This window comes from Delphinapterus leucas, chromosome 20 (assembly GCF_059928025.1).
Source record: "Delphinapterus leucas isolate spDelLeu-1000000601 "Yukka" chromosome 20, BTC_Dleu_Yukka2, whole genome shotgun sequence".
Lineage (NCBI taxonomy): Eukaryota > Metazoa > Chordata > Mammalia > Artiodactyla > Monodontidae > Delphinapterus > Delphinapterus leucas.
This window is the reverse complement of record NC_143148.1, coordinates 50,259,721-50,270,592: the sequence shown is the minus strand read 5'-3', so window position 1 is coordinate 50,270,592 and position 10,872 is coordinate 50,259,721.

Below are 10,872 nucleotides of genomic sequence, written 5' to 3'. Positions count from 1 at the left end.
ATGCCGCGGAGCAACTAGGCCCGTGAGCCACAACTACTGAGCCTGCGTGTCTGGAGGCTGTGCTCCTCAACAAGAGAGGCCGCGGTAGTGAGAGGCCCGCGCACTGTGATGAAGAGTGGACCCCGCTCGCCGCAACTAGAGAAAGCCCTCCCACAGAACCGAAGACCGAACACAGCCAAAAATAAATAAATTAATTTTAAAAAATTACTCCTCTTTTCCCACCCGGTCATGCTGCTGGTTTCCCATAACTCTGTACTCCAGAGCACGTGGAAACCAAGCCCTGCCCCAGGTTCCCTTCTTCCTGGTGGAGGACTCCCTTTCAGAGTAGAGGGACCTAGAATGCCATGTCCTCTGTCCCTCAGAGGCACCTGACCACTCAGTCCCTTGTGATGCAAACTCAGAAGCTCACTGGAGAGGTTGTACCACCCCTGCAAGCAGCATCCACTCCTGTGTCAACTTAGAAAGGTAGTGAGCCAGCCCTGGGAGACAGTCCTTCTCCTCCTTATCAACACACGCTGCCTGTCAGTTGCCGCTTTCTTTGAAAATAACCAATTTATTTTCATCATTATATTGATGCATGCTGCTTCCCCTGCCACAGCAATGCTCTCGGACTCCTGCTCTTTGAATCCGTGAATTACTTCTTAGGCCAGGTCCTGTGCTGGATGCTGGGGAATCAGTGGAGGCCAAATCAGGTTATGTGAGGAATGCCACACTCTCTGGCCAGGAGAACAGACATTAAACAAAATATTCCATATAAATTGTTTGCAAGCGAACTACCTGCAGTTAAGAGAAGAATAGAATGCTATGCAAACGCAAGACGAGGGGGCCTAAGAGGACCTGGGATGTAGGAGTTGAGGGGTATTAGTTTCTTGTTGCTGCTGTAACAAAATATGCGTGGAAGCTTAAAAAAAATCTTAAGGTTCTGAAGGTCAGAAGTCTGAACTGGGTCTTACAGGGCTAAAATCAAGGTGTTGGAAGGGCTGTGTTTCTCCTGGAGGCTGGAGTGGAGAATCTGTTTCCTTACCTTTTCCATCTTCTAGAGGTTGCCCACATTCCTTGGTTTGTGACTCCCAGCCAGTAACTACATCACTCCAACCACCACTTTTGCAGTCACATCTCCTTCTCTGACTCCCCTACCTTCTACTTTTCCTGGATCACGACCCTTGTGATTTCTTTGGGACCAGTGAGATAAGCCAGGATAATCTTCATATATCAAGATTCGTAACTTAATTGCATCTCAAGATCTCTTCTGCCCTGTAACATATTCACAGCTTTCAGGAATTAGGATGTAGATCAGTGGAGAGGCCATTGTTCTGCCTACCACCTGGAGTAAAAGAGGAGCTGAGGAAAAAAACCAGGAAGAGAAAAAGCATTTAGAAGAATACACACGGGAGAGTGGGAGGGAAGCAGGTGTTGTGGGCAGCAAGGACCCACCACCCAGAGAGAGTGCCCTATGGAAAGGTCCAGAGGTGGGCAGAGATGTGCTGCCTGGACCTAAAAGAGTCCTGGGTTGGTGTTGTAGGGAGAATGAGAGCACATGAGATCAAAGCAGCAGGCAGTGGTCCACTCATGAAGGACTTGGCTCTGCTCTGAGAGGACTAAGACGGAGGACTGCAGCAGGGAAGGGGTGGCTTCACATCCAGGCTTTAAAAGATGACTTTGGTGGTGTCTGGGGGATCACATTAGAGTGGGGCAAGAATGAATTCCAGGGGGCATGGCAGTGAGAAGGAAGAGATCATTGTGGCTTGTCTAGGATGGTGGGGTCAGATTCAGGAGATATTCAAGAGGTAGATGAAGGTGAGGTGTCAGGGGTAACCTCAAGGCTTCCAGCATGAACACTGGGGTGACTGGTGGCACCTGCATGAAGACAGGAAGCTTTGAAGGAGTGAAGGTGTGTGGTGAGTTCAAGAATAAAGTTTTGGACCTAGCTTGAGTTACCAATATGACATTTAAATTGAGTTGTTGAGTAGGCCTACTGGTATGGCATAAGTCAAGGCTGGTCCTCTTTTTTTTTTTTTTTTTAAACATCTTTATTGGGGTATAATTGCTTTACAATGGTGTGTTAGTTTCTGCTTTATAACAAAGTGAATCAGTTATACATATACATATGTTCCCATATGTCTTCCCTCTTGCGTAAGGCTGGTCCCCTTTTAGAGATATTTATTCAAGCAGTATGACAGGTTACAAGGAGATAGGATTTGGAAGCAAAGGTTTATGTGAGTCCTGTTTTTTCATCAATGTTCTGTATGACTGGGTCAAGCCATATAGATCCTCAGAGCCCCAGTTTCCTCATTTTAAAACTCATTAGTAAAATTTCTGTCCTGCTGATAATACCAGATTGTTCTGAAAATCAAATGATAAAGTAAATATGAAAGTGCTTCGTAACTTTTAAATGTTTTATAAATGTTATTTTTATGTTTTTTTAGTAGGATTAATGATTCAGGTACGTAAAGTAGGAGGGGGCATATTACCGTTATTGATTACAAAATCATCTTAATCACATTGTATAGTATTTTGTCCACCTTCTCTCTCCATGGACTAAATAATTCCACTTCCCATATCGTCTTTGAGATTCCATATTCTAATCATTTGATCATCTCTGTGGACAGAGCTGGCCCTGGACAAAACTGCCAGGAGAGTGTGGGGGGAGACGGAGTCCTATGATGCGGTGGCGGGAGAGGTGACAGGAGAGTGCTCATGGGAGAGGAGGTTAGGAGAACGTTCCTGAAATGTTTACTGCCTGTCAGCACCTCGCAACTGCTTTACGACATGGGTGTTCTTTTCCCATTTTACTGATAAGGATGCAGAGTGTTCGGGGCGTTCATTGACCTTGTGGATGGAGGCTGGTGGGTGATGCAGCCCTCAGCATCTGGAGTCCACGCTTCCCTCCATGCCCAAAGCCTCCTGGGAACAGGAAGAGTGGGATTTTTGTGCCCCGTTGTCCCCTGGAGGTGCTCATTGAGCTGACACTTTTCCGGTTTAAAAAAAAGAATCTGACTGATACTCACTGAGGTGTTTTTGACTTCACTGTGAGCTCCTCAGCCCAGAACAGAGCTCTTTGAAAATAGAAACTCTCCATGTTAGCCATATTTATGGAGGTGATCATTTTGCCATGTATACAAATGTTGAATTATTATGTTGTACACCTGAAACTGATACAATGTTATATGGCAATTAGACTTCAATAATAAAAAAGAAAATGGAAGCTCTCTCTTTTATTGTTGTTCTTTAATAATCTGAAGCTTCTAGTAGGTGTGTGATACAATTTTTTTATAACTGAATAAATGATTCCTCTCAGTGTCATTTCTATTATAAAAACGATTCAGAAATGGCAATGGCTCCCTTTGGCAGCATTTCAGATGGAGAGAAGGCCTGGAAGAGTAATTAACGGTGTGCATTCTGTAATCTAAGGGGTCATCCTCAAATCTGGCTCCCTACTTCATAGACTCATAATCCTTGCTGACACTGGAGCTCTCCTCTGGAAGGCACTTCTCCAAATTCTGCATCTGACCCTGCTCTCATCCTTGCTTAGCACAATCAGGCCCAAGTTCCTAGCCTGCCCGGGATACAGGGTGGTATTTCCTATTTGCTTTCTTTCCTCAGAAAACCAATTCAGTGCATGGAACAACAACAACAAAAATGTAGCAGACACAAGCATTTTCATTTGTAGTGGCAAAGTCAGAGATATATGCCTTCTATAACAATTAGGTTTTTTGTTGCCTTCGATCTTCAGTAATATCTTACACCTTGACATGATTTCTGATGTGACATTTCCCTGTAGAGATGCAAGTTAAGACGTTGGTACTGACTTTGCATTTGAGAGGAAGTTGTTACCGCAGCACTTGCAGTTTAGAAGATATAGGAAAATAAGTCATCTTTGCATGATTTATTCGCAAAGCCCATTATCACAAAATGCCCCTGATAATTCAGGTTCATATTAAATTTCTGTCATTCAGAGAAAGGACAGTTTGGGCAAATAAGTGCTCATTAAAATTTATTTAGAGGGAATATTTTCCATTAGGGTGTTTCATTATTTAAGAAGGAAATAGAAGCCTATGCAGTAATGCATAATGCTCACACCAACATGGCGTTTCAGATAAATTACATTTGGATAAGGGTGAATGTGTTTGGGTTTGGAAGGCTGAGTGATTCTAGCAGGTACTGTAGTTGCATAATTATAAGCCAGGTTGAAAGAAGTTGCTGAAAAACAAGGATGAGCCCAAAGAAATCCACCAACAAGCCAATAAAAAATTATTCCATGCTGGTCTAATTTTTGTTCCTCTTGAAACTGAGGTTTGGGGCCTCCGTATCGGTGGAGCCGGCTTGTGTGCATTACTGTGAGTCTGTGGGTGGTTAAGAGGCTAGACAGGCAATACAGGGGGTGAGTAGAGAATAATGGGCACCCTGAGGAATACCGACCCTAACTCAAGGCACCACACTTCATTATTTTTAAGGCAAAGGAAGGATGGCTGGGGCCAGATGTGGGGTTTGGCTCACCAGTGAGCAGCCACGACATTTCAATAACCACACATCTCTCTTAAAGAGCTGCATTTTCACTCACAACTGAGGCTTGATAATATTCTTTCACACAGCCTCAGGGAGGTTCTCTAGATGCCCTCTTTCTGCATCAAGGAGGTCCTTTGTGCAGACGCCTTGGATGATTTCCCTTCCTCTCAAAACAGGCTCTGGTACCACTTCCATGTGTGTGGGGGGATGTTCCCCACACCAGCCAGCGAATCTTGGGACACCAGCTGCGTGTCTTACAATTCATCTCAATTCAGCTATACTTGGAGACTACATCATATTCCACGAGTTAAGTGTTCAGTCCTACAAGACTGTCTGATCAGGCCTCCCAAGGTGGCTGCTGTCTTGCTTTCTGTACCTCCCCTGCTTCACCTATACTCTACTCACGTGACCGACCTTCCTACGTACTTACCCCTGCCCCAGCTAGTGATTGTTCTAATCTTTTTTTTTTTTTTTTTTTTGCGGTACGCGGGCCTCTCACTGCTGTGGCCTCTCCCATTGTGGAGCACAGGCTCCGGACTCGCAGGCTCAGCGGCCATGGCTCACGGGCCCAGCAGCTCCGCGGCATGTGGGATCTTCCCGGACCGGAGCACGAACCCGTGTCCCCAACATCGGCAGGCGGACTCTCAACCACTGCGCCACCAGGGAAGGCCTGTTCTAATACTTAGATTAGAACATCTCCACCTGTTAGCTTATCAAAGGGGCCAGGAGGGGCCTCGTGCCCCTTTGCTAGTTTCCCTGGTAACCGGTGAGCCCGCCCGATGTCAATTCTCCCTATAACTAGGAACCTCCCTCTCCCCTGGGAGCGAAGACTTCTGGCACATCCTGCATGCCGCCGGAAGCACACGGTGCGATGTTGCTCTAGGACCTTGCTGCAGATGTGTAAAGTCCCTCTAACCATTAAACCACTGACGTCTCTGCCTCTGACTCCAGGCTCTTTCTTTCGTCTTAGAGCTGGGTAAGCACCGACCTTGCAGGCCTGCGGGGTGCAGCCCAGCAAACACTCCTCTCCCTCCCTCTTCCCCCTTCCCGCCCACTTCAGATGCAAGTTGCAAGGCCAGTTGGTTATCTGTGCTTCTGACCTACTGGCTAGAAATCAGGGGTTCCCAAGAGCCCCTCCTTGGGTTCAATTAATTTGCTAGAGTGGCTCATTGATTTTAAGAGAAACATTTTACTTACTAGATGAGCAGTTTATTATAAAAGGGTGTAACTCAGGAATAGGCAGATGGAAGAGATGCACAGGGCAAGGCGTGTGGAAAGGGTGTGGAGCTCCCAGGACCTCTCTAGGCCTGCCATTTTCCCAGAATCTCCACCTGTTCACCAACCTGGAAGCTCTCCAAACCCTGTCCTTTTGGGGGTTTATGGAGGCTTCATTACATAGGCAGAGGCACATAGGCACGATTAATTAAATCATTGGCCATTGGTAATTGGTTCAACTTCCAGCCCATTGTTCCCTTCCCGGAGGTTGTTGGTGGTGGGGGGATACTGAAAATTCTGACCCTCTATCACGTCATTGGTTCCCCTGGCAACTAGCCCTCATCCCTAAGTTACCTAAGGGCTTTACAAAAGTCACCTCACTGACATAGTAAAAGACACCTTTATCCCTCTTATCACGGGAAATTCCAAGGCTGAAGACCAAATACATATTTGAAGAACCTCAATTAATACCAAGCCAAACAACTACAGAGAGCACCACACCCAAGTACATTATATTCAAACTGCTGAGCGCCAAAGATAAAGAGAAAATCTTAACAGTGGTTGCGCTAGCTGTGCGTTTTGTTGTTGCTCTGGTTACCCTCAGTGGACCACCAGCTTTGAATTCTTCCAGCTTTGCCTTGTGCTTGAGATGGGGACAGGTTACCAGAGGTTTTCTCCATGTTCTTATGCTCCCCCACCCCCTCAGCTTTAGGCTTTCCCTCTGAGCCAGAACCTCAGAGATCATTGTTCTGCATGCTCTTGCCCCGTTCTGTGTGATCGACAGTTGATCTTTGTAATTGATCCTCACTGGCCCCATTGAGGTGCGAAAGGGTATTCTCTGGTTTTCCTTCTTAAGCCTCAATCTTAGGCTTCTGTTGTATTCCTGGGGCTCACTGGTGGAGGTTACTCAGTGATTCTGCCACTCCTGCAAAAATAGAGAATTTCTAATGATCTGAGCCCACATGGTTTCCTGAGACTCTCCGAACAGTAGTGTGAGTTGAACCCTCCTTCCTTTCCTTTGCTGCAGTGGGTCTTTGCCTGTGTTCTAAGTTTGGCAGTTCTTGCCACCCTTTCCTCAACAGCTTAATGCTTTTGTTCCATGGAGGAGGACGATCTGGGTGGGGATTTAGGCTTTCTGAACCACCCTGTTCTTCATCTTGCTTCTGATGTCCATAAAGAATAACCTGTGAGTTGGTACAAACACCCTTTATATCTGAATCTCCCAGGGGTTCTATACGCTCACACTTGCCTAAACTGGTCTTCAGCAAGTTGTTAGAATTTTTAGCTGAAATCTTGCCCACTTGTGTGGCATATGTGGCTTGACTTGGTGAAGAAAGTAGAATAATCTTACTCAAGGCAAAGTGCTATCTGTATCAAGCCTTTCTCTGATTCCGGGGAGTGATGCTAGGCAGCTACTGTTTTTAGGTAGTTCCTTTTCCGTGAGCAGAGGGCTGTGGCTCCAAGCTGTAGATAAATTCCTAAAACTGTATATTTATGTTATGATTTAGCAAATTATGTACTCTTTAAGATTAAATGTGGTAATCCATTAAATTCCCTATGAAACTTCATAACCTGTGGATACATGCAGAGCAGAAGGAATCTTCTCAGACCCTAATTAGGCACGTGTGCATTCAATAAGTTACCCCAAATTGCAACTCACACAGGCTAGAGCACGGCAACTGATCTTTCTGGGGGAAATGTATTTGTAAGATTTACTCTGAGGTCCAAACTTTAGAATAAGGGGAAAGTTCTTATCCTGGGAGAAGAGGGATCCCTTTCAGTACATTACCAGGACTTGTTGGCCGCTTATATAATAGCCATTACCCCCATTTTGCTTTTTAAATATCCCAGATTTTTCTCAGGTACCCACCTTCTTTGTTATGGTGAAGTTTAATCACATTAATTTCCCGTGCTAGGAATGGGTTTAGGAACAGACTTAGGAAAAATTATGACCCAGGAGGTGAGGGTTGTGTGTGTGTGTGTGTATGAGGCAAAGGACTGCTGGGTGGGTTGCTAAGATTTATTTTTTGGAGGGGACATTGTGACAAAAGCCCTTCTTTAACTGGATTTTGTTGGCTGACACCAAACAAACAGGGTGGTGGCAGCCAATCTATGTTGTAGAAGAGCAGGAAGAGAGAAAGAACCTAGCTCCTTGATAATGTCATTGAGACACTAAAATACAAATAAAGCCACCATATAAATAAGCAATATAAATAACTAATGAAATGATAGTATAGGTAACTTTAAAATACGAACCAACATTCTAATTTAATTAAAAAGTATCTTATTTCCTGTAATAGTCAAATGAAGATATATCCTTAGTGTGAAAGATATATATAATATAAAAGTATATGGACTTAAATGTGGACCTTTCTCTTTACCACAATCTTCCTTTCCTGGGCCTGATCTTACTTCCTGAGAGGTAACCAATGACCATTGTTGGGTATGTATTCTTTTCACTCTTTTACTTTGTACTTAAGTACTAATGTATGCTTACATTTGCCCATATAGTTTTATTTTACAAAATGGAATCATAGCACGTGTCTTCAATGGGATTTTTTTTCATTTAATTTTAACGTCTTTAGGTTATATTTCCTAGTCATCACGTACAGTGTATATCTGTGTACATATAAAAGCAATTTAGTAAGACAGACTCCTAGAAGAGGGCTTGCTGTGTCAGAGGCTGTGCCTGTTTAACTTTTGGCTGATATGACCAGATTGCTATCTGAATCAGCTTTAGCAAGTTATGCTCTCACCAAAAGTGTATGGGAAAAACCATTCTATATTTCCTGGAAAACTTTTTGGAGGGCAAAAGACGATCAAACTAATAAGCTGTTTTGTGATAGGTATCAGATTTTACCTTTTTACACTCTTTGACACAGCCATTCCACTTCTAGAAATTAATCCTACAGATATATTACATAGGTAGATAAAGATAAAAGAATGGCAGATACAGCAGTACTCATAATCTTGAAGAATTAGGGACAACTCAGTGTCTGGCAAAAGGCAAGTCGTTCAATGAATTTTGATACAAGAGACTGTGTGCTTGACAAGAGACATTTAATATGTCAAATAACCACCCAGCTCAGGGAATATATGTTCAAAGATCACAACCTGAAAATCTAATGGTTTAGTTCCAGCTGTCTTGGGACAGCTCCATAAACATTTACCCCACTGGTAAAAGGTTAAGATCTAGCAAATGAGGCAACAAAATACAGGACTTCAAATTTATATTCTCACGTGTTTTATTGTAATTTATTTAAAAGACAAAAAATAAATAAACTGACCTCAGGCTTTAAAAAATGAGTATCAAAATAAACCAACAGAAATTAGGAAGAAAAGTTAATTGACATGAAAGCTATGAAAATTTAAAGCAGAAGTGCAAGCAGAAATGTTTGACAGGATACATGAAATTGTAGCAGATAACCTCCAGCCCCACCCAGTATCCATACCTGTCCTTTTATCCAGGAATAGAAGTTTGATTTTTTTTTTGAGCTGGAAATCTACTCAGGCTGCATTCCTAGCACTCCCTTGCCTCATACTGTGGCTCTATGATTAATTCAGGCAGGTGATACATTAACCAAAGTATGGTCAGGAACTTCTGGGAAGGCTAATAAGGGGGCAGAATTACTGGTGAAGTGATTCTTTTATCTTTCCCTTCTTCTGCCTGCTACTGGCCAGAAACACGAATCTGATCATTAGAGCACCACAGTTGTTGTGAATGATAAGATCACAAGGATGGAAGCTAGGCTGGGGAATCACAGCTTGAAGACTGTGTCTGGGTCCCTGATGATGCCAGAGTGCTAACACAACAGTCCCAGGCTGCACACCTCTGGACCTCTTTTACATGAGAGAGAAATGAACTTTTTCTTGTTTAAGACACTGTTCCTTAATTTTTTTTGTGATATATAACATGTTCTATGTTACATGATACAGAATAAACATTTTTGTTTAAAAAGAATCATAGAATAAAAAAGGAAATTCCTGGCAAACGTAATTAAGAGGGAGCGAGAGAAAGAGAAAATAAATGTACAATGTTAATAATGAGATACATTACAGAAAAGCTTAAAGATTTATATTAAAGCATCTTGTACAAACTCATGATAATAAATTTGGAAACTGAGAGAAAGGGGCAACTTATTGTCAAAACATAAAATATCCCATTTGACCCAAAAATGATACAGAAAATTTGAACAGACCAATAACCATAGCTGAATTCAGTGGCAGGCTCAGATGGTTTTACTGCTGAGTTTAATCTCAGTTCATAGATCATGTAATTCCTATGCTATTTAAATAATTGCAGTCCACAGAAAGAGATGAAAGACCCCTAATTCATTGTATAAAGTATCATAAAGATAGCACACCAGAGAAAATAAGATGAATTTTGATTACAAGTATAGAAGCAAATATTTCAAATAAACTATTGGAAGTCTGAATCCAGCTACCCATTTATAAAATTATGATATAAACAAATGGGATTAATTTCAGTAATGCAAGGACTTCAGAAACAAGAACTTTATCAACATATTTCATTATACCAACAAACTAAAGGACATCAATAGATGTTGAAAAGTTATTCAGTTAAATACAGAGCTACTGTGAATAACTGCAAAGAGTTGGATTAGAAGAAAGTATTTAAACGCTATTTACTAAAATAACCAGTGATATATTTTTAAAAAATTGTTTATTTTATTTATTTATTTTTGGCTATGTTGGGTCTTCGTTGCCCGTGCGCGGGCTTTCTCTAGTCGTGGTGAGCGGGGGCCACTCTTCATTGCGGTGCAAGGGCTTCTCGTTGTGGTGCCTTCTCTTGTTGCCGAGCATGGGCTCTGGGCGTGCGACGGGCTCAGTAGTTGTGGCTCCTGGGCTCTAGAGATCAGGATCAGTACTTGTGGCGCATGGGCTTAGCTGCTCTGCAGCATGTGGGATCTTCCTGGACAGGGGCTCGAACCCGTGTCCCCTGCATTGGCAGGTGGATTCTTAACCATTGTGCCACCAGGGAAGCCCCAACCAAGGATATTCTAAAGGGTAAAATATTAGTGTCATTTACCATTAAAAACTGGAATCAGCACTGCTCACTTCGCATATTCCTTAATTTTCACTTTAGCCCTTTGAGAAGGAGACTTAATATCCTCGTTTTTAAGGTGGCGA